The 22,072-nt window shown below is 43.9% G+C and overlaps 1 protein-coding gene across 1 annotated transcript in view; it reads right to left on the bottom strand.

The window, feature by feature from the left end:
* The window catches only part of LOC140457908 (receptor-type tyrosine-protein phosphatase R-like), a 223,248-nt gene that overhangs the window by 65,359 nt on the left and 135,817 nt on the right, over window positions 1-22,072 (bottom strand). The window lies entirely within an intron of this gene.

The following is a 22,072-nucleotide window of genomic DNA, read 5'->3' as shown; positions in this document are numbered from 1 at the left end:
CTAGTCTTGAAATCCCTCATCCGAGGCAAAAGAAAACTACCATTAGCTCTATCTATGCCCCTTATTATTTCATAAATTTTTATAAAGTCACCTCCTAACCTCCTATGCTCCAGGGAATAACATTCCAGCCTATCCAGCCTTTCTTTATAAATTAAACCTTCCATACCCAGCAACATTCTGGTGAATCTCTTCTGAACAGTCTTCAGCTTAATAATATCCTCCCTACAACTGGGCAACCAGAAATGGACACATATTCCAGAAGAGGCCTCGCCAATGTCCTGTCCAACCTCAGCATGTCTTCCCAACTCCTAGGCTGATTAACAGTTATGTCAATAGGTTAGCAAGTTCATACCAAATGCAAAGTTTTATGTTTTACTTAATTTCATTAGGTTACCAGCAATGATTGCTCCTCCATTTGGAATTTTTCTTGATTATAGAAATATGCTTTTGTGACTACTTTGAAATATTCCTTTAAATGCCTGTCACTACTTCTCTGTTGATCTATTTCCTTGGAGAAAGTGAGGACTGCAGATACTGGAGATCAGAGACAAAAAGTGTGGCACTGGAAAAGCACAGTCGGTCAGGCAGCATCCGAGGAGCAGGAGAGTTAACATTTCCTAATGAAGAGCTGATTCTTGAAACGTCAACACTCCTGCTCCTCGGATGCTGCCTGACTCGCTGTGCTTTTCCATCGGCATGCTTTTTGACTCTGATCTATTTCCTAGCCTAGTATCTCACTTCACTTTAGCTGGTTCAACTTTCGTGCCCACTTATTTACCCTTAGTTAAATAAGAACTAGAACCATGTTTCTCCCTTTCAAACTAGATGCAAAACTCAGTCATGTTATGATCACTGCGGTGAAGGGTCTGTTTCCATGCTGTACATCTCTATGACTCTATGTAGATGTGCCTTTACTCTGAGGTCATTAAGTAATCCAGTCACGTATGGAGAATTCACTACTACAGAGATTGGCTGAAGTGAATCATTTGGATCCATTTTAAGTTGAAGCTAGACAAAGAAACATGAGAGAAATTGGTCAGAGTATTGAATACATGAGTTGGGAGGTCATGTTGCGACTGTACAGGACATTGGTTGGGCCACTTTCAGAATATTGTGTGCAATTCTGGTCTCCTTCCTATTGGAAGGATACTGTGAAACTTGAAAGGGTTCCAAAAAAATTTACAAGATGTTGCCCTGGTTGGAGGATTTGAGCCATAGGGAGAGGTTGAGTTGGCTGGGGCTGTTTTCCCTCGAGCATTGGAGGCTAAGGGGTGACCTTATAGAGGTTTATAAAATCATGAGGGGCATGGATAGGATAAATAGACAAGGTCTTTTCCCCGGGGTGGGTGAGTCCAGAACTAGAAGCCATAGGTTTAGGGTGAGAGGGGAAAGATATAAAAGAAAGTTAAGGCGCAATGTTTTCATGGAGAAGTTGGTGCGTGTGTGGAATGGGCTACCAGAGGAAGTGGTGAAGGCTGGTACAATTGCAACATTTAAAAGGCATCTGGATGGATATATGAATAGGAAGGGTTTGGAGGAATATGGGTCGGGTGCTGGCAGGTGAGACGAGATTGGGTTGGGATATCTGGTCGGCATGGATGGGTTGGACCGAAGGGTCTGTTTTCATGCTACACATCTCTGTGACTCTACGACTGTCAATGAATTGATAATCAAAATGATACATTTAGTTGCGGAAAGCTGGCAGGAACTTTGAGTAGTACATAAATATTGCAAAGGGCTTGTACAGTTGATTGGCCTACATCTGTGCTGTATATTCTTGGTGATTGGATGTCATTTGAACTTCCTGAAACTCATTTTATCATATTACCAAAACAATGTGTGATAGTACAGCGGAAACTTGATTATCCGAATACCAATTATCCGAAAATCGGATTGTGTGAAGGAGATCTCGAGGTCCCGATAGAAACATTACATCAAAGACGTGTTTCCAGCAGTTTGTTTACAGTGATTAAACAGGTACAGTCTCCAAATGGCTGACGTCCTGCCCCCTCTCTCTCCCCACACTTTCCCTAGAGTTCTATGGAGGGGTGTAACCTAACCCCTCACCTTCCCAGGAATTATCTCTCCAACATTGTCTTGTGCAGGGCAAATATGGAATCTGTCAAAAATTTGCAGTAAAAAGATGTGTGTTTGTGTGTGTGTGTGCGCTATTTGGAGACTTATCCCACAAAGGCAGCAGCAGCAGCAGCAGTCTTGTTGGTGTGCAGTCCGGATGCCCCGGAGAGGGCCCAAGGCATGGACGGGTGGTGGGGGGGGGGGCTGTCTTGGGGCGGGGGCTCGCATGCTTTGTGCTGGAGGGCGGGAAGTGGGGTTGGACAGGATTGGGGGGGGGCGGATTTGAGGGGCGGGGGCGGGTTTGGACAGGGTTGGGGGGCGGAGTTGGACCGGGGGAGATGAGAGGGTGGCAGTGTTGGGGGCGGGGTCTCGCCCGCTGTGTGCTGCTGCAGTCTCCTGAATAGGGACTTTAAAACTCTGAGCCTCAGAGGAAGGGCATTTAATCGGATTTCCGAATAATTGATTATCCAAATGAAATAGTGCCTGCCCATCACATTCGGATAATCTAATTTCCACTGTATAAGACTTAGCAGATTTAGAACTTGCCATAGCTACTTTCAAAATAGCCAATAGATGGATTTATTACTGGATTAGTGGTGCTGGAAGAGCACAGCAGTTCAGGCAGCATCCAACGAGCAGCGAAATCAACGTTTCGGGCAAAAGCCCTTCATCAGGAATAAAGGCAGTGAGCCTGAAGCATGGAGGGATAAGCTAGAGGAGGGTGGGGGTGGGGAGAGAGTAGCATAGAGTACAATGGGTGAGTGGGGGAGGAGATGAAGGTGATAGGTCAGGGAGGAGAGGGTGGAGTGGATAGGTGGAAAAGAAGATAGGCAGATCGGACAAGTCACGGAGACAGTAACTGAGCTGGAAGTTTGAAACTAGGATGAGGTGGGGGAAGGGGAAATGAGGAAGCTGTTGAAGTCCACATTGATGCCCTGGGGTTGAAGTGTTCCGAGGCGGAAGATGAGGCGTTCTTCCTCCAGGCGTCGGATGGTGAGGGAGCGGCGGTGAAGGAGGCCCAGGACCTCCATGTCCTCGGCAGAGTGGGAGGGGGAGTTGAAATGTTGGGCCACGGGGCGGTTTGGTTGATTGGTGCGGGTGTCTTGGAGATGTTCCCTAAAGCGCTCTGCTAGGAGGCGCCCAGTCTCCCCAATGTAGAGGAGACCACATCGGGAGCAACGGATACAATAAATGATATTGGTGGATGTGCAGGTGAAACTTTGATGGATGTGGAAGGCTCCTTTAGGGCCTTGGATAGAGGTGAGGGAGGAGGTGTGGGCACAGGTTTTACAGTTCCTGCGGTGGCAGGGGAAAGTGCCAGAATGGGAGGGTGGGTTGTAGGGGGGTGTGGACCTGACCAGGTAGTCACGGAGGGAACGGTCTTTGCGGAAGGCGGAAAGGGGTGGGGAGGGAAATATATCCCTGGTGGTGGGGTCTTTATGGAGGTGGCGGAAATGTCGGTGGATGATTTGGTTGATGCGAAGGTTTGTAGGGTGGAAGGTGAGCACCAGGGGCGTTCTGTCCTTGTTACGGTTGGAGGGGTGGGGTCTGAGGGCGGAGGTGTGGGATGTGGACGAGATGCGTTGGAGGGCATCTTTAACCACGTGGGAAGGGAAATTGCGGTCTCTAAAGAAGGAGGCCATCTGGTGTGTCCTATGGTGGAACTTGTCCTCCTGGGAGCAGATATGGCGGAGGCGGAGAAATTGGGAATACGGGATGGCATTTTTGCAAGAGATAGGGTGGGAAGAGGTGTAATCCAGGTAGCTATGGGAGTCAGTGGGTTTGTAAAAAATGTCAGTGTCAAGTCGGTCATCACTAATGGAGATGGAGAGGTCCAGGAAGGGGAGCGAGGTGTCAGAGATTGTCCAGGTAAATTTAAGGTCAGGGTGGAATGTGTTGGTGAAGTTGATGAATTGCTCAACCTCCTCACGGGAGCACGAGGTGGCGCCAATGCAGTCATCAATGTAGCGGAGGAAGAGGTGGGGAGTGGTGCCGGTGTAATTACGGAAGATCAACTGTTCTACATAGCCAACAAAGAGACAGGCATAGCTGGGGCCCATACGTGTGCCCATGGCTACACCTTTGGTCTGGAGGAAGTGGGAGGATTCAAAGGAGAAATTGTTAAGGGTGAGGACCAGTTTGGCCAAACGAATGAGAGTGTCAGTGGAAGGGTACTGTTGGGGACGTCTGGAGAGGAAAAAACGGAGGGCTTGGAGGCCCTGGTCATGGCGAATGGAGGTGTAGAGGGATTGGATATCCATGGTGAAGATAAGGCATTGGGGGCCAGGGAAACGGAAGTCTTGGAGGAGGTGGAGGGCATGGGTGGTGTCTCGAACGTATGTGGGGAGTTCCTGGACTAGGGGGGATAGGACAGTGTCAAGGTAGGTAGAGATGAGTTCAGTGGGGCAGGAGCATGCTGAGACAATGGGTCGGCCAGGGTGGTCAGGCTTGTGGATCTTGGGAAGGAGGTAGAACCGGGCAGTGCGGGGTTCCCGGACTATGAGGTTGGAAGCTGTGGGTGGGAGATCTCCTGAGGTGATGAGGTTCTGTATGGTCTGGGAGATGATGGTTTGGTGATGGGGGGTGGGGTCATGGTCGAGGGAGCAGTAGGAAGAGGTGTCCTCGAGTTGGCGTTTGGCTTCAGCGGTGTAGAGGTCAGTGCGCCAGACTACCACTGCGCCCCCTTTATCTGCTGGCTTGATGGTGAGGTTGGGATTGGAGCAGAGGGATTGGAGGGCTGCGCGTTGTGAGGGTGAGAGGTTGGAGTGGGGGAGGGGGGACGACAGGTTGAGGCGGTTAATGTCCCGGCGGCAGTTGGAAATGAAGAGGTCGAGGGCAGGTAATAGGCCAGCGCGGGGTGTCCAGGTGGATGCAGTGTGTTGGAGGTGGGCGAAGGGGTCCTCGGAAGGTGGGCGGGAGTCCTGATTGTGAAAGTAAGCTCGGAGGCGGAGGCGACGGAAGAATTGTTCGATGTCACGTCGTGTATTAAATTCATCGATGCGTGGACGGAGGGGGATGAAGGTGAGTCCTTTGCTGAGGACTGATCGTTCGTCCTCAGTGAGTGGGAGGTCTGGAGGGATGGTGAAAACTCGGCAGGGCCGGGAGCTGGGATCTGGTGCGGGTGTGGAGCTGGGAGTGGGGTCGGAGCCAGTACCTGGAGTGGGTGTGATGGTGGGGGGAATGGGGGTGGAGGCATGCGCAGGGATAATGTTGCCCTCGGGGTTCTGGGGTGTGGGTATAGTGACAGTGGGGTCTGTGGGGTGCGTGTCAGCAGAATGCAGGTGAGTGGCGCTGGTGGGGGCGGAAGTGGTGGTGATCATGGCAGTAGGGGTGGTGGAGGTCACTGAGCATGTGGCATCAGCGAAGATGTGAGGGCCGGAAGTGGCTGTGGGAGTGGCCATGATGTGGGCGGAAGTGACATCATCACTCAGCGTGGGGGTGGTAGCTGCGTCAGCCGCATGGCTAATGGCGTTTCCGAGGCCAGGGGAATCTTCTGGAATGTTTGAGGAGCGCTGGTTATGGAGGTGGGTGGATAAAAGTTTGTTGTACTTACAGTTTTTGATGTTTGAGATGGAATTGAAATACTGTTTGTTGAGAGTATGAATTCTCCTGAGGATGTAGTACAGAGTGGGTCCTTTGCAATTCTGAGAGAGTGTGGCCCTCAGCTGAGGCAGGGCTGACTGTAGAGAGGTTAGGTGACGGCATAGATGGATTTAGTACATCCCAATGAAAACTACATTCCAGTCAAAGCATTCCAATACAATATTTATGTAATGATTTCTTATTCTAAATCAGAACCAATGTATAGAATCATTTTTCAGTAATACCGGCAAAGGACAAATTGTGTAATTTTGCCCACCATTCTCAAATGAAATGATAAAACTTGCTTCCTGAGAACAAAAGTCTCTAATTCCCTTTGAAGTAATTACAATAACTCAGTCTTAACCTCAACTTGGAAGAATAATGCAGCAGTTTCTTTAAATGTGAAAATAAAAGTGGCACAAATTTTATGACTTCTGATAGTGGAACTCTTTTGTTGTACACTTATCAGTCACTTGGTTTCCTCTTTTACCGTGGGAAATGTATTAATCAAAAAGCAGTTGGATTATGTGCAACTAATGACCCCATGCCAAAATCTTGAGGATAAAGTGCATTTGTGTCATGACATGAAATATCATTACAGCGGATGTGCAAGAGCATTGACAAAAGTAAAATGTAATCTTCACTGTGTTCTTTGATGTGCCAAACAAGATGGAAAACACACCTCATTTAACACTCATTAACCTTGACCTTAAGCTGGCAATCACTACACTATAACAATTTCTTTTTGGCAACTCGACATTTCTCAATCTCTAATGGCCAGTGTCTTACCAATGAGAGAACAGGAAGCCTCCTAGTTCCTTTACAGTGGATAAAATTATTTATTTCCACAAGAATCTCATTGCTCCGTGACCGTACCAATCACTCCACCCTTTCTGTGGCACAATGATTAGATCATTTATAATTCTAAAATGTTTCTTATTCAGGGCTCATATGTGCATAGATTTTAAAGAGTTTCTTAAGAAAACATATTGCCTGAAAGACATGGTTGTAATTTGTTGAATATCAATGCTGAAACTGAATCAACTTGATTATTGGACAATTGGTCAGAGCATTGAAGACAGGAGTTGAGACATCATGTTATGTCTGTACAAAACATTGGTAAGGCCTCATTTGGAGTACTTGTACAATTCTGGTCGCCCTGCTATAGGAAGGATGTTATTAAACTAGAAAGGATACAAAAAAGGTTTACAAAAAATATTACAGAGACTGGAAGGTGGCTTTATGGAGATTTATAAACTCATAAGGGGCATAGATAAAGTGAAGAACCAAGATCTTTACCCCAGAGTAGGGAAATCCAAATCCAGAGCAAATAGGTTTAAGGTGAGAGGGGAAAGATTTAAAACGGACCTTGAGGGGCAACTTTTTCACATAGCTACCAGCAAAAGTGGTAGAGGCAAGTACAATTACAAACTTTAAAATATATTTGTACAGATACATGGATAGGAAAGGTTTTGACAGATTATGGGCCACAGGTAAATGGGACAAATTCAGTTTAGGAAACATGGTCAGCTTGGATGATTTTGGCTAAATGGTCTGGGTCAGCGATACATGACTCTATGACTAATTGTCATATTGACATCATGTTACTGGCTTGGCAGCATTACCATTGGATGGCCTCCTTGCTATGCTTTTTGGAAAATGCTAATATTTCTCAAATAATTGATACATTAATAATAGTAAATAATGCTATAAAATAATGGTAGCTTGTGCCTATTTAAAAAGCAAAACGTGTTTTATTTAAACTTAAATGGCTTGTGGGAAATCTCTGAGATTCTGTAAATTAAACCAATTAAATTTTACATGGCTTCCATTCAAATGGTGGATTTAGATTAGCAAAAGGCGGAATCATCTGTCACTATATCAGGGAAACCAGGAACTTCATGCTTCTTGTCCAAGCGAAGATATTTGGAAGCAAAGCAGTCCCTAAACATGCTTTTTTAGATTCTGATTTGATTACCATCAAGAAAATAATTGAAAGCAAAAACAAAATGCTGTGAATTTTGGAGATCTGAAATATAAACAAAGTGTTGGAGAGACCCAGGAAAACAGTTAATGTTTGAAGTCCAACATGATACTTCTTTAGAACTGGAGTTACACTTTCACCAAAATATCTGATCCATTGCTGCACATTTCTTTCTCCCATACTTGACACATCGAAGCAATTCCTCATGTCAGCAGAGTTTATAAAGTGTGCTTTTCCTTATTTCTGGTGTGGTTTCCTCTCATTGCGAATCGTGCACCATCAATTCCAATTTGTAACCAAACTGGTTTGAATCAATAGTGAAGGTGGGGGTTTTTTTTGTTTTCTTTTGCAGCTTAAATATGATCATCAACTACTTTCAATGTTTTCAGTTGAGTTATGCCAAATGTTCGAGCGGCTGGAAATTATTTGCAAACATTGAAATAATAAATCACTATAGAAATTTATATGTACAATATGATTTATGCATGCAAAGGCTGTTTAATATTATCCTCAAGGTCAGCATGAAGGTATATTAGGTTTTATGAAATGTTTGCACATGTGATCAATGCTTTATTCTAAAAATGCCATTATCAAAATTGACAATTTATGTCCATTAACATGTACAAAATTATTTTTAACTAATTTACTATTGTCTGGCATAACTCTTTTCACTTCTGAACAACAGGAGACATCCTCTGCATTCAAACAATTATATTACCAAACCCATCAGATGCTTTGGCATCCTACGCTTTCAGACAGACATATGAGAAAGAATCCAAAGGACAAAAGCACTATAGTGCAAACAAATTTGACTTTATTGTTCAATTATGTAAAAACGTAAAAGCTGATTTCTTGAACTTCTGAACAATAATGCACAGAGAATGTGTGCCACTCAGCTTGAAAATATCTCAGTTTGCTTAAGAAGAGATTTTCACAATCATATTTATGCAGAATACTGACTACTTGTAAAAGCAAAGTGAAAAATTTACAAGAGCTTGTTTAATTTGTCCAGAAGTTGGCTGACACGAGCAGGCCCCTCACACTGTATGGATTGATTTATAGCATACCTATCCAGCTAGCTCACATTATGCTCACATACATTACCCCTTACTTAGGCATCATTGTTTTGTGTTGTACTGGCATATTGGCAGCTGTACTCCTCCAACATTAGAAAAGTTTTAATACTTGAAGCATCCTCTTTCTTTACCTTGAACAGACAATATGTTCTGCTGTAGGATTTTTTTACATGGGGGAAGGCTCATAACGTGAAATGCATGACTTGCCCACTGCCTACCTGCCTGTCTCTGACCCACCTTAAATTTTATCGGGAGTGGTGAAGGTGTTGGACCACCACTGGATGTATCAAGGATTTAAAGTGGTTACTTCAGGGCCTGCCATTATTTTATTCTGATAGGGGAGACCTATTCAATGTAGGTGACTGACAGCCTCAGCTGCGTGCCTGGTGTCAGGTAAACCTTTGCCGGTTTCCTGGGCCCATTGGAGGAATCCACCCAACTGGCTCCACAAAGAAGGTCCTGCATTTCCTTTTGATCTTTCCCCATTGGAGTCTGAATCCCAGTCGCCCTGTTACCTCTCAAGCCTTGGATGCCCTGGAACTACCTGAAATTTGACTCCTCTTATTCAGGACGAGCTAGTGGTTATCCTTGGAACGTAGTGCTGTTGAAACGACAATAGCTACCAATCATCTGTATGCTTACCAAGATTTAGGGAGCAAGGTAGCAGATTAAAAATCAGGACCTCAAAGATTACTTCTAATGCCTTGTCCTAGCAAGCAGGTGGGTAGAAAAGGCTGGAGAGTTGGAACAGGATTGAGGGCTTTAGAAACCTGGATCACTGGGTTCATTTCTGGTGATGGTACAACTTGTACAAATCTGACACATTGTGCCTAAATGGAATGATACCAACATCCTTGTAAGGTTTTTGCTAGTGCATTTGGCGGGGGTTTAAACTATTTTGGCATGTTTTAGTATAGGGAGTGGAGGTGCAGTAGGGGTAATACACAGCCAAGTATACAGAAAGAAGAAAATCAGTCGAGAAAGCAATGTAAATATAGTCAAGTTAGGGCAAAAGGAAGCATGGCAAGGCTAGATAGCATTTATTTTAGTGCAAGGAGTCTTGCGGGTCGGGAAGTGAGTTAATAAATGAATGGGGATTTGATAGCATTGCCAACATGGAGACATGCCTGAAGGAGAGACACTACTGGCACTGAATATTCTGGGATATAGAATCTTTAAGCGAGATGGGGAGGGGTAGAAAGTAGGAGGTAGTTTGACAATATTGTTCAAGATCTTGATTGCTCTATGTTTTTATAACTTAAAGATACTCATTACAAACCCCAATGGAGCTATGATGACCTTATGTTTACCTTTTACAAACCTTATGTTTGAATTTGATGTGCAAATTCGTAAAGAGAGGAAATTGTTTTTTAAATTCAGAGGGAGAATTCATGATTTGATTCCCATATGTGAGCAGCAGAATCTTGATACCAGTCCTAAAGCAATGCTCTTGGGAATGATAAATTTCATTTACTGGACAATAGCATTTACTACTGACATTGATGTTGACTTCACTTGTTGTGCATGGAGTTCAATGACTAAACCATACGACTCGTAATATTTTTGCTAACCCTGACATTCTTTTAGATTGTTTAGTCTCCAGAGGAATAGATTTCAGTTTCAATCTACCCAATTCATAAGATCAATCAAAGCAAAACATGAAAAAAAGGCTCATTTGCCTCTGAGGTGTAAATGTTTGAAGAAGAACAGTTGAAGTGTCCCAAGTTCCAGCCAATATATTGGCCTTAACCAATGATCTAATTGTCTGGTCATGTAATTCATTGCTGCTTATAGGGCCTTGCTGTGTGCACATTGGCTGAAACTTATCTATATTACAAAAATGACTACACTTCAAAAGTACTTTAATTGGCTGTAAAGTATTTTGGGTGTCACTATGAGATTGTGAAAGATGATTAATAAATGATCTTTCCTTTCCTTTTATGCTATCTCAAATAAACAGCTCTCCTCATTGTTGTGCTTGCTGAAGTTTTTGACCAAAGTATGAAGTATCAGTCCAATGGGTTCGAAATGAAAACAGAAATTGTCACTGGACTCAAAATCTTAACTCTGATTTCTCTCCAGAGATGCTGCCAGACATCTTGACTTTCCCCAACAATTGCTGTTTTTGTTTCATTTATTCAGCATCCACTGTTCTTTGCTTCATTTTATCATTGGGTTAGAATATCTTTCTATGTTTGGACCTCATTGCCACCAACTACCTATAGGTTGGGTGCAACATGATTATATGCAAAGCAGTGATCCTAATATCAACTTTTCTCAGCACTGATGAGACAGAACTGACACTGCTGCCTCATAGCGCCAGAGACCTGGGTTCAATTCCCACCTCAGATCACTCTGTGTGGAGTTTGTACATTCTTCCCGTGTCTGTGTGGGTCTGCTCTAGTTTCCTCCCACAATCCAAAAATGTGCAGGTTAGGTGAATTGGCCATGCTAAATTGCCCTTAGTGTTAAGTATAGGGGAATGTGGGCTGTGGGTCAGTGTGGACTTATTGGGCCGAAGGGCCTGTTTCCACACTGTAAGTAATCTAATCTTACCAGCGCAGGTGAATTGGTTTCTGCTTCTTTTAGATCAGCTGAACTTTCTGTTCACCTCCTGTTTTCTTCTGCTTTCATGAAAATGTTACAGAGAAACCTGGACTGGCTAGACATACCAATTTGCACTTGGCTGTCATCCACCTTGCTCCTTGTTCACCAGTGTCAGACCATCTGCAACCACAACTCCAATATTGTATCCTGATCCTTTCCCTTTATTCAAACAACATTACTAACTCTATAATAAGGGTAAGTATGTAAATGGTGAGAGGCATTCAATGGATGGTTATTTGAGCATATATGAAGAGGTGGTCAGCAACCTTAAAGAGATTATTAATTAATTAATTTGGCCACTTGTTTAGGTTTACTCAAACGAGTACAAAGCAGCTGTTATTGACACTAGTGGTTGGAAGTAGAGTTGGAAGCTATGTTTTGTAATATCTCATGTTTTTATTAACCTAAAACTGAGTAAAGGTAGACTTCAGAGTTTGGGCATTGCTGTAGGATTGGGAAAATTCTACCTGTTCTGTCCAAAACTTTTCAAAATGCACATCTAACCTATGTGACATTGCCTGGGATTTTTCTCTTTTTCATAGGATTTGGGTTCACCATGTGAGCCATGGTGAAGTTTGTGATGAGTATAGGTGTAGAGACTAGCTGGTTTTTTTTGAGTGGGAGCAGCGGCCGAGTAAAAGCGAACTCGGGAGACTACAGCTAAGGTAAGACAGTTTGTTTTAAAATTACTTACCTGTAGCGGGCAGCTGTGTTTTTTTTCTCTCTCTCTCTTCACAGAAAGAGCGGGAGCAGCAGAGGAAGTGACGGCAAGCAGAGGGGCAGCCGGGAAGGAGAACAGTGAGTATAAATACTCACCCTTTAACACCAACGGTCATTTGAGTGGGAGCAGCGGTGTGAGCTGGGCGGAAGTGAGGTTGGAGCGCAGAGCTGGTCGGGAAGGTAAGTGATTAGTATTTGAGTGGGTGTGTTCTAGACCCCAGGTCCTACTTTCGTAGGGCCTCCTCTAACCTAACTTTAAAGTCCACAGGTAAGTGACTCAGTGTTATTGACTCAGTGTTCTTGTTTTGGAGACAAAGTGTACAGTCATGGCAGCGCAGGTGGTGGAATGTTCCTCCTGCAGGATGTTTGAGGTCGGGGTGACCACCGATACTCCTGCCGACTTCGTCTGCAGGAAATGCAGTCAGATCCTGATCCTCACCGAACGAGTTAGGGAACTGGAACTGGAGTTGGATGAACTGAGGATTATTCGAGAGGCTGAGAGAGTGATCGATAGAAGCTACAGGGACATAGTTACACCGGAGAACAGAGGTAGCTGGGTAACAGTTAGAGGTGGGAAGGGGAAGAAGCAGGCAGTGCAGGGTTCCCCTGTGGTCGTTCCCCTAAAAAATAGGTATACAGCTTTGGAAACTGTTGGGGGGGATAGCCTTGCAGGTGTAAGCTGCAGTGAAGGGGTCTGTGGCGTAAGGTCTGGCTCTGAGGCTCAGAAGGGAAAGGGGGAGAGGGGGAGAGCGCTAGTTATAGGAGACTCTCTATTTAGAGGGACGGACAGGCGGTTCTGTGGACATGGGCGAGACTCTCGGATGGTTTGTTGCCTCCCGGGTGCCAGGGTCCGAGACGTCTCGTACCGTGTCTTCAGAATCCTTAAGGGGGAGGGTGTGCAGCCAGAAGTCGTGGTACACATTGGCACCAACGACATAGGTAGGAAGAGGGGTGGGGAGGTCATTCAAGAGCTCAGGGAGTTAGGCTGGAAGCTAAAAGCTAGGACAGACAGAGTCATCATCTCTGGGTTGTTGCCGGTGCCACGTGAGAGTGAGGCAAAGAATAGGGAGAGAGTGCAGTTGAACACGTGGCTGCAAGGATGGTGTAGGAGGGAGGGCTTCAGATATTTGGACAATTGGACTGCATTCTGGGGAAGGTGGGACCTGTACAAACAGGACGGGTTGCACCTGAACCAGAAGGGCACCAATATCCTGGGGGGTAGGTTTGCTAGCACTCTTCGGGGGGGTTTAAACTAATTTGGCAGGGGGATGGGATCCGGACTTGTAGTCCAGCAAGTAAGCTAGCTGTGTGTCAGGATGTCCAAGACTGTAGGGAGGCTGTGGAGAAGGTAGCACAGACAGGGAATACTTGCGGACACAGAGATGGGCTCAAGTGCGTATATTTCAAAGCAAGGAGTATCAGAAATAAGGTGGGTGAACTTAAAGCGTGGATCGGTAACTGGGACTACGATGTTGTGGCCATCACGGAAACGTGGATAGATGAGGGATTGGAATGGCTGTTGGAGGTTCCTGGTTACAGATGTTTCAGTAAGATTAGGGAGGGTGGTAAAAAAGGAGGGGGGGTGGCATTGCTAATTAGAAATAGTATAACGGCTGCAGAAAGGAAGTTTGAGGGGGATCTGCCTCTGGAGGTAGTATGGGCTGAAGTCAGAAATAGGAAAGGTGCAGTCACCTTGTTGGGTGTTTACTATAGGCCCCCCAATAGCAGCAGAGATGTGGAGAAACAGATTGGGAAACAGATTTTGGAAAGGTGCAGAAGCCACAGGGTCGTAGTCATGGGCGACTTCAACTTCCCAAATATTGATTGGAAGCTCTTTAGATCAAGTAGATTGGATGGGGCGGTGTTTGTGCAGTGTGTCCAGGAAGCTTTTCTAACGCAGTACGTAGATTGTCCAACCAGAGGGGAGGCCATATTGGATTTGGTACTCGGTAATGAACCGGGACAAGTGGTGGGCTTGTTAGTGGGTGAACATTTTGGTGATGGTGACCACAATTCTGTGACTTTCACCTTGGTTATGGAGAGAGATAGGTGCGCACAACAAGGTAGATTTTACAATTGGGGGAAGGGAAATTACGATGCTGTAAGACAGGATTTGAGGAGCATACGTTGGGAGCATAGGCTGTCAGGGAAGGATGTGGTGGAAATGTGGAACTTTTTCAAGGAGCAGATACGACGTGTCCTTGATATGTATGTACCTATCAGGCAGGAAAGAAATGGTCGTGTGAGGGAGCCTTGGTTGACGAGGGAGGTTGAATGTCTAGTAAAGAGGAAGAAGGAGGCTTACATAAGGTTGAGGAAACAGGGTTCAGACAGAGCAGTGGAGGGATACAGGATAGCCAGAAGGGACCTGAAGAAAGGGATTAGGAGAGCTAAGAGAGGGCATGAAAAATCCTTGGCGGATAGGATCAAGGATAACCCCAAGGCATTTTATGCGTATGTGAGAAACATGAGAATGACGAGAACGAGGGTAGGTCCGATCAAGGACAGTGGTGGGAGACTGTGTATTGAGTCGGAAGAGATAGGAAAGGTCTTGAACAAGTACTTCTCTTCAGTATTTACGAACGAGAGGGACCGTATTGTTGAAGAGGAGAGTGTGAAACGGACTGGTAAGCTAGAAGAGATACTTGTTAGGAAGGAAGATGCGTTGGACATTTTGAACAACTTGAGGATAGAAAAGTCCCCCGGGCCTGACGGGATATATCCTAGGATTATGTGGGAAGAAAGAGAGGAAATTGCAGTATCGTTGGCAATGATCTTCTCGTCTTCACTGTCAACGGGGGTGGTACCAGGGGACTGGAGAGTAGCGAATGTTGTGCCCCTGTTCAAAAAAGGGAAGAGGGATAACCCCGGGAATTACAGGCCAGTTAGTCTTACTTCTGTGGTAGGCAAAGTAATGGAAAGGGTACTGAGGGATAGGATTTATGAGTATCTGGAAAGACACTGCTTGATTAGGGACAGCCAGCACGGATTTGTGAAGGGTAGGTCTTGCCTTACAAGTCTTATTGAATTCTTCGAGGAGGTGACCAAGCATGTGGATGAGGGTAGAGCAGTGGATGTAGTGTACATGGATTTTAGTAAGGCATTTGATAAGGTTCCCCATGGTAGGCTTATGCGGAAAGTCAGGAGGCATGGGATAGAGGGAAATTTGGCCAATTGGATAGAAAACTGGCTAACCAGTCGAAGTCAGAGAGTGGTGGTAGATGGTAAATATTCAGCCTGGAGCCCAGTTACAAGTGGAGTTCCGCAGGGATCAGTTCTGGGTCCTCTGCTGTTTGTAATTTTTATTAATGACTTGGATGAGGGAGTCGAAGGGTGTGTCAGTAAATTTGCAGATGATACAAAGATAGGTGGAGTTGTGGACAGTGAGGAGGGCATTTGTCGTTTGCAAAGGGACTTAGATATGATGCAGAGCTGGGCTGAGGAGTGGCAGATGGAGTTCAACCCTGCCAAGTGTGAGGTTGTCCATTTTGGAAGAACAAATAAGAATGTGGAATACAGGGTTAATGGTAGGGTTCTTAGTCAGGTGGAGGAACAGAGGGATCTTGGGGTCTATGTACATAGATCTTTGAAAGTTGCCACTCAGGTGGATAGAGTTTGTAAGAAGGCCTATGGTGTATTATCGTTCATTAGCAGAGGGATTGAATTCAAGAGTCGTGAAGTGATGTTGCAACTGTACAGGACTTTGGTTAGGCCACATTTGGAGTACTGTGTGCAGTTCTGGTCGCCTCACTTCAGGAAAGATGTGGAAGCTTTGGAGAGGGTGCAGAGAAGATTTACCAGGATGTTGCCTGGAATGGAGAATAGGTCGTATGAGGATAGGTTGAGAGTTCTCGGCCTTTTCTCGTTGGAACGGCGAAGGATGAGGGGTGACTTGATAGAGGTTTATAAGATGATCAGAGGAATAAATAGAGTAGACAGTCAGAAACGTTTTCCCCGGGTACAACAGAGTGTTACAAGGGGACATAAATTTAAGGTGAAGGGTGGAAGGTATAGGGGAGATGTCAGGGGTGGGTTCTTTACCCAGAGAGTGGTGGGGACATGGAATGCCCTGCCCGTGGGAGTGGTAGAGTCAGAATCATTGGCGACCTTTAAGCGGCATTTGGATAGGTACATGGATGGGTGCTTAATCTAGTTTAGAAGTTCGGCACAACATCGTGGGCCAAAGGGCCTGTTCTGTGCTGTATTGTTCTATGTTCTATGTTCTATGTTCTAAGCCTGGTCTTGATCATTGAACATAATAGTCCAGCTCCCAACACAATTGTAAAGCCCTTGACACCTGAACCCTCCTATCCATTGCTCATGACACTGCCACACCCTTTCACCCAACCCACCCACCCACCACCACCCCTCAAATCTCGCATACAGTAAAGTACAAAAAAATTGTAATCCTTTAAGTGTCTATTGTATTTATAAACATATTAAATGCATATTCGGTCACCACAGCCTCTTAAAAGTTTCAATAGTTCTTGGATTAGAATGCCTGCTAAATGGGAGTGATTAATAGACTTTAAAACCCAGCCAAACATTCATTATTGTTTCTGTTGTCGTAAAAGAAGCTCCTTGCTATTTAGTTTGAAGTGGACAGAACTGAATTATGCTGTTTCCCTTGTTCCTCTACCTACAACTTAGTGGAATGGTGCTGGATATTGTGAGCTTCCTGCAGCGTACAGGACTTGGGTTGCCTGGTGAGTGTTTAAGACTCTGAAATCATAGCAATCATGGTGCAAACCTATCCAATCTTATAGAAATTTTAAGTGGATATGAAGAACAAGGCAATACATGACAAACAAGGTGGGGGGTGGGGGTGATCAATGGATCTTTTTGTAGCAGAGAGGTCAGTACATACTTTAAATGTAATTTCCCAGTCATCCGTAAATGTGCTCAAATAAGATAAATAACCTCAAAATAACTTGCCTTTAATTCACAACAAAATGCCCTCAAGGTGCAGTCTGGTACTGAATTGCTTACTAAACAGCTTCACAATGACTGATATTTTCGTGAATGACCAATTATTACACCCAAATCCTTTTCCTTTTACATCTTTGCCAACGTACACCCATTCATTGTGTATTCAAATTTCCTGTTCCAGATTTAAACGCATTTTCCAATCAATGCCTTTTGAGCAGCTCACATTTAAAAGTACTTGCTCTGAACGGTTATCCTACTGAGTCTTAGATGTGGTTATAATTATTCAATTTAAGATTAAACTTTACATATCATACGATATCAAACTCCCGAGCTATGATAAATGTATATTTCTTTAGCGTTTTTGGCCAGTGGTTGAATAGATGAAAAAAACATGTGGGATTGCTGAGAACTACACTCGACATTCTGAGATATACTCCGGGAGCAACAAATCTTTCTCTATATTTAAATAAATGCTAGATATTGGGGAATGAAGTAGTGCAGTAGATGCAGCAGCAAAGCACAGGAAGTGATGAAATCAAATTTGGCATGGAGCTAGGAATAGTGCTGCATTATGTGGGAAGCATACTTTAGCAAGGCCTTTGACAAGGTCTCTCATGGCAAGCTGACAAAGAAGATGAAGTCACATCAGATCCTTGGCGAGCTGGTAATATGCATACAGAGCTGGCTTGGTCATAGAAGACAGAGAGTAGCAGTGCAAGGGTGTTCCCTGACTGGAGAGCTGTGACCAGTGGTGTTCATAGATCAGTGCTGGGACCCCTTTTGTTTATAATATCTATAAATGATTTGGAAGAGAATTTAGGAGGTCTAATCAGTAAGTTTGCAGACAACATTAAGACTGGAAGAGCTGGGGACAGTGAGGAGATTTGCTAGAGGATACAATAGGATTTAGACAGACTGGAGACATGATTGGAGAAGTGGCGGATGGAATATAACCCAGACAATGCGAGGTGATGCATTTTGGAAGGTCTAATAAAGGAGGGAAGTATACAGTAAATGGCAGAGCCTTTACAAGCATTAACTTACAGAGGGATCTCAGCATGCAGGTCTACAGTTTCCTGAAAGTGGCAACACAAGGGGATAAGGTGATCAAGGCATTGAGTGTAAAAATTGGCAAGTCATATTGCAGCTGTATGGCATTTTAGATAAGCCACATTTGGAATATTGCATACAGATCTGGTTGTCATAACACCAGAAGGATATGGAGAATTTGAAAATAAACCAAAATGACTTATGAGGATGATAACTGGTTTGGAGGGTATTATTTATGAGGAGAGACTGGACAAACATGTTGAGGGGGGTGGGGGGTTGTTTGTTTCACTTGAACATTGAAGGATGAGGGGGCGACCTGATAAAAGTTTACAAGACTATGAGATGCATGGATAGAATAGATAGTCGGACTCTTTTTCCCAGGGTAGAAATGTCAATTATGAAGGGACATAGGTTTAAAGTAAAAGTGGGAATGTTTAAAGGAGATGTGAGAGGCATGTTTTTTACACAGAGGGTGGTAAGTGGCCAGAATGCGTTGCTAGAAGAGGTGTTAGAAGCAGATATGATAGCCATGTTTAAGAGGCATCTTGACAGACACTTGAATAGACAGAGAATAGAGAGGTACAGTCTGTTTAGAGGTAAAAGGTTTCCTAGTTTGGAAAGGTACCATGTATCAGCTCAGGCTTAGTGGGTCAAAGGGCCTGATCCTGCACTGTACTGTCCTTTGTTCATTATAAGTAAGGCAGAGGCCACAAGACAAAAACAGATGCTCTTTCAGGCATAACAGCACAAGGAAAAAATCCTCACGTAATAACCATCAAGTTGCCTGTGATTTGAAAACCAAAGCAACTCAGCCACTTGTAAAGAATACAATATGACCTTCCCTCTGCCTTTAGTATTTCAATTCCTTTACTGTGACAACTGCCACTAATAAAATCCCTGCACTTTGTTCTATTTCTCCTGATTACCATCTTGTCTATACTTAAAGATTAATTTATTTACTTTGAGTATTAAACTGGATTTATACGTTGAGTTGACATTTTTGGCAAGTCAAACGCTATGGGGAAAGAGAACAAAAAGTTCTGTGCCTGTTATTATTCATTCCAACAATTTAAAAACAAAACCTAAAAGTGTTCTTTGGTAGAATCCAGAGGTAGGAACTCTATGTGTGTGAAAGAGAATAGTTAAAATTCAAGGCGATCTCTTCAGCTTCCATCATGGAGTGACATTGTCTCTGGTTATTTTCAGGTTTGCCACAAACATTGAACCTTTCCAATTTTCACATTGCAGATTTGCAATGAAACCTCAGCAGAAGCTGAATGTATTCAGATGGCACTCCAATTAATCGAGGAAAAGAGTTTAACAGTGAAGTATTAAAACTAGGTAACAGACACTTGGCTTCTCTTGGCTGACTTTGAAATGATTCCACTTCTATCCTTAGAGAATGTATAGAACAGCTCTTCAAGGAAACTTTATTTTAATGAGATATTATAAAAAACACTGCACATGGGGATATGATTATATAATGATTATGTTACTGAATGAGTAATCCAGAAGCCTGCATCAGTATTCATGAGAAATGAGTTTAAATCCCGCCCCAAATGGCAATTATAAACTTAATGAAATGAACATACAATCTAAATAAAAGCTATTATCAGTTATAGTGACCATGAATCTACAACATTACCACAAAAAGAGTTGTCTACTAAATGCCTTTCTCTGGAGGTCTTGTGTCAGAATGGGTAGCATCCCTGGCTTTGGGTTTGAGGCTCATTTCCAGACCTGATGCCCAGGGAAGGTGTGTTCATGCATTCCTAAACTGTTTAAACATCAGGACCTAACGTGGAGCTTGAACCCAGAGCCTTTGATTCACAGGCAAGGGGCACTGCACTTGTTTAATGTGAACACAGCACTGAGAGCGCAAACAGCAAGTTTAAAAAACGTGGCAAGTGGAGAGTGAAAAACTCCACAGAGGCTGGTATCCTGTCACCAAGTCACCCTTTAGTTACACGTGGAGGGACCTTGACACTGACCCAACTCCCTCACAGCCAGTTTTCAGAGTGGACAAAACCTCTGACATTTCTGTTTATATCTGTCAGCCAGGGCTCCCTGACTGGATTAGATTAACAGACACAATTGGGGAACTCATATTCTATGAAGTCCACCTTGCAGTCCTCGTTACAATCACTACAGAGAGTTTCATTCTGAGTACAGACTGAGAAAAGGGTGACAAGGTTAATAAGAGTGCGCAGAGCAAGAGTGGCACACAGTACCAAGAGAGGAGGCAGCAAGGTTAAAAACAGCATGTAGAGTGTGGAGTGGCCTCATTCAGCACACAAATGCAAGATAAAAATGGAGTGGAGATCAGCTTTGCTCTGAACAGAGCGCCAAGAGATGAGGCAGTGAGTTTAAAATGAGAATGGAAAGTGGGCAGTGGTTCTTTCTGAACAGAGGAAGAGAGGAAGAAGCAAGTTTAAAAAGGGTGAAGAACAAGGAGCGGCTTCATCCTGAACATAGCACTAATAAAAGAAGTAACAAATTTATGAAACAAAAAGCGCAAAGAACAGGGAGCGGCTTCCTTTGAAAAACAGTGCGAGACAGGAGACAGTAAGTTTAAAGAACGTTCATTCTGACTATAATGCTGAAAAGAGGCTAATATGAGAAAAAAAATCCAAGAGACACCACAGGAAATAAGCTTATTGATTGGTGAGAGTCTGCTGTTATGAGTGAGTCTAAAGCAAATCAAAGTAATATGCAATATTAAAGCAATATCTAATGAAAATAATGTTAACATAAGTGAAGGAACATGAATTTATTTGAATATTTTCGTAGTAAGTTTATATATATTCTAAAGATAAATAATTTTCAGATTTCTAGAACGCAGATCAGCAGGGACAGGCAAAGTGTCCATCTAGTGAATATGTAAAGTCATAGACATATCGTACATCCCAACAAACATATAAGCAGGAAATGTTACTGGCAACACAGGCTTAAGCTCCAGATTTTGAAAATTGAGCAGCAGTTGGAGTCCCTGTTTTGCATCCGTGAGGCAGAGGGTTACACGTTCAGAACATATAGGGAGGTAGCCACACTGCAGATTAGAAATGTACAGGCAGAGCTGGGATGGGTGACTACCAGGCAGTCTAAGAAACCCAGGCAGGTAGTGCAGGAGTTGCCTGAATCTATTGTGCTTGCCAATCAATATTACATTTTGGAAATGAGTAAAAGCTGTGGTTTCTCAGGGGAATGCCGCCAGAGGCAGGTCCACTTTACCAGTAGCATCTTAGCTGTAGAGGGAAGGAGAAAGTATGGCAGGGTAACGTTAAACAAGGATCCCATAGTCAGGAGATCAGAGAGTGATTTCTGCAGCATGAATCGTGACTCTAGGATGGTTTGTTGCCTCCTTGGTGCCAGAGACAAAGATGTCACAGAATGGCTGCAGGATATCCATTTAGGGAAGAGGTATCAACCAGAAGTTGTGCTGTACATTGGTAGCAATGACATTAGAACATAGAACATAGAACATAAAACAATGTAGTGCAGAACAGGCCCTTTGGCCCTCAAAGTTGTGCCAACCTGTGAACTATTCTCAGCTCGTCCACCTACACTATCCCAGCACCATCCATGTGCTTATCCAAGGATTGTTAAAATCTCCCTAATGTGGCTGAGTTAACTACATTGGCAGGTAGGACATTCCATGCCCTTACCACTCTCTGAGTAAAGAACCTGCCTCTGACATCTGTCTTAAATATATCACCCCTCACCTTTTGGCTACGCTCTCTCACCCGCCCCTGTACAAGCTGACATCATCATCCTAGAAAAAAGACTTTCATTGTCTACCTTATCTAATCCTCTGATCATCTTGTATGTCTCTACCAAATCCCCTCTTAGTCTTCTTCTTTCCAATGAGAACAGATGCACGTCTCTCAGCTATTCCTCATAAGACCTTCTCTCCAGACCAGGCAACATCCTGGTAAATCTCCTCTGCACCTTTTCCAATGCTTCCACATCCTTCCCGAAATATGGCGACCAGAACTGTACACAATAGTCCAAGTGCGGCCACACTAGCGTTTTGTATATTTGCAACATG

Source organism: Chiloscyllium punctatum, chromosome 32, assembly GCF_047496795.1.
Source record: "Chiloscyllium punctatum isolate Juve2018m chromosome 32, sChiPun1.3, whole genome shotgun sequence".
Taxonomy (NCBI): Eukaryota; Metazoa; Chordata; class Chondrichthyes; order Orectolobiformes; family Hemiscylliidae; genus Chiloscyllium; species Chiloscyllium punctatum.
This window is presented reverse-complemented; position numbering and strand designations above follow the sequence as displayed.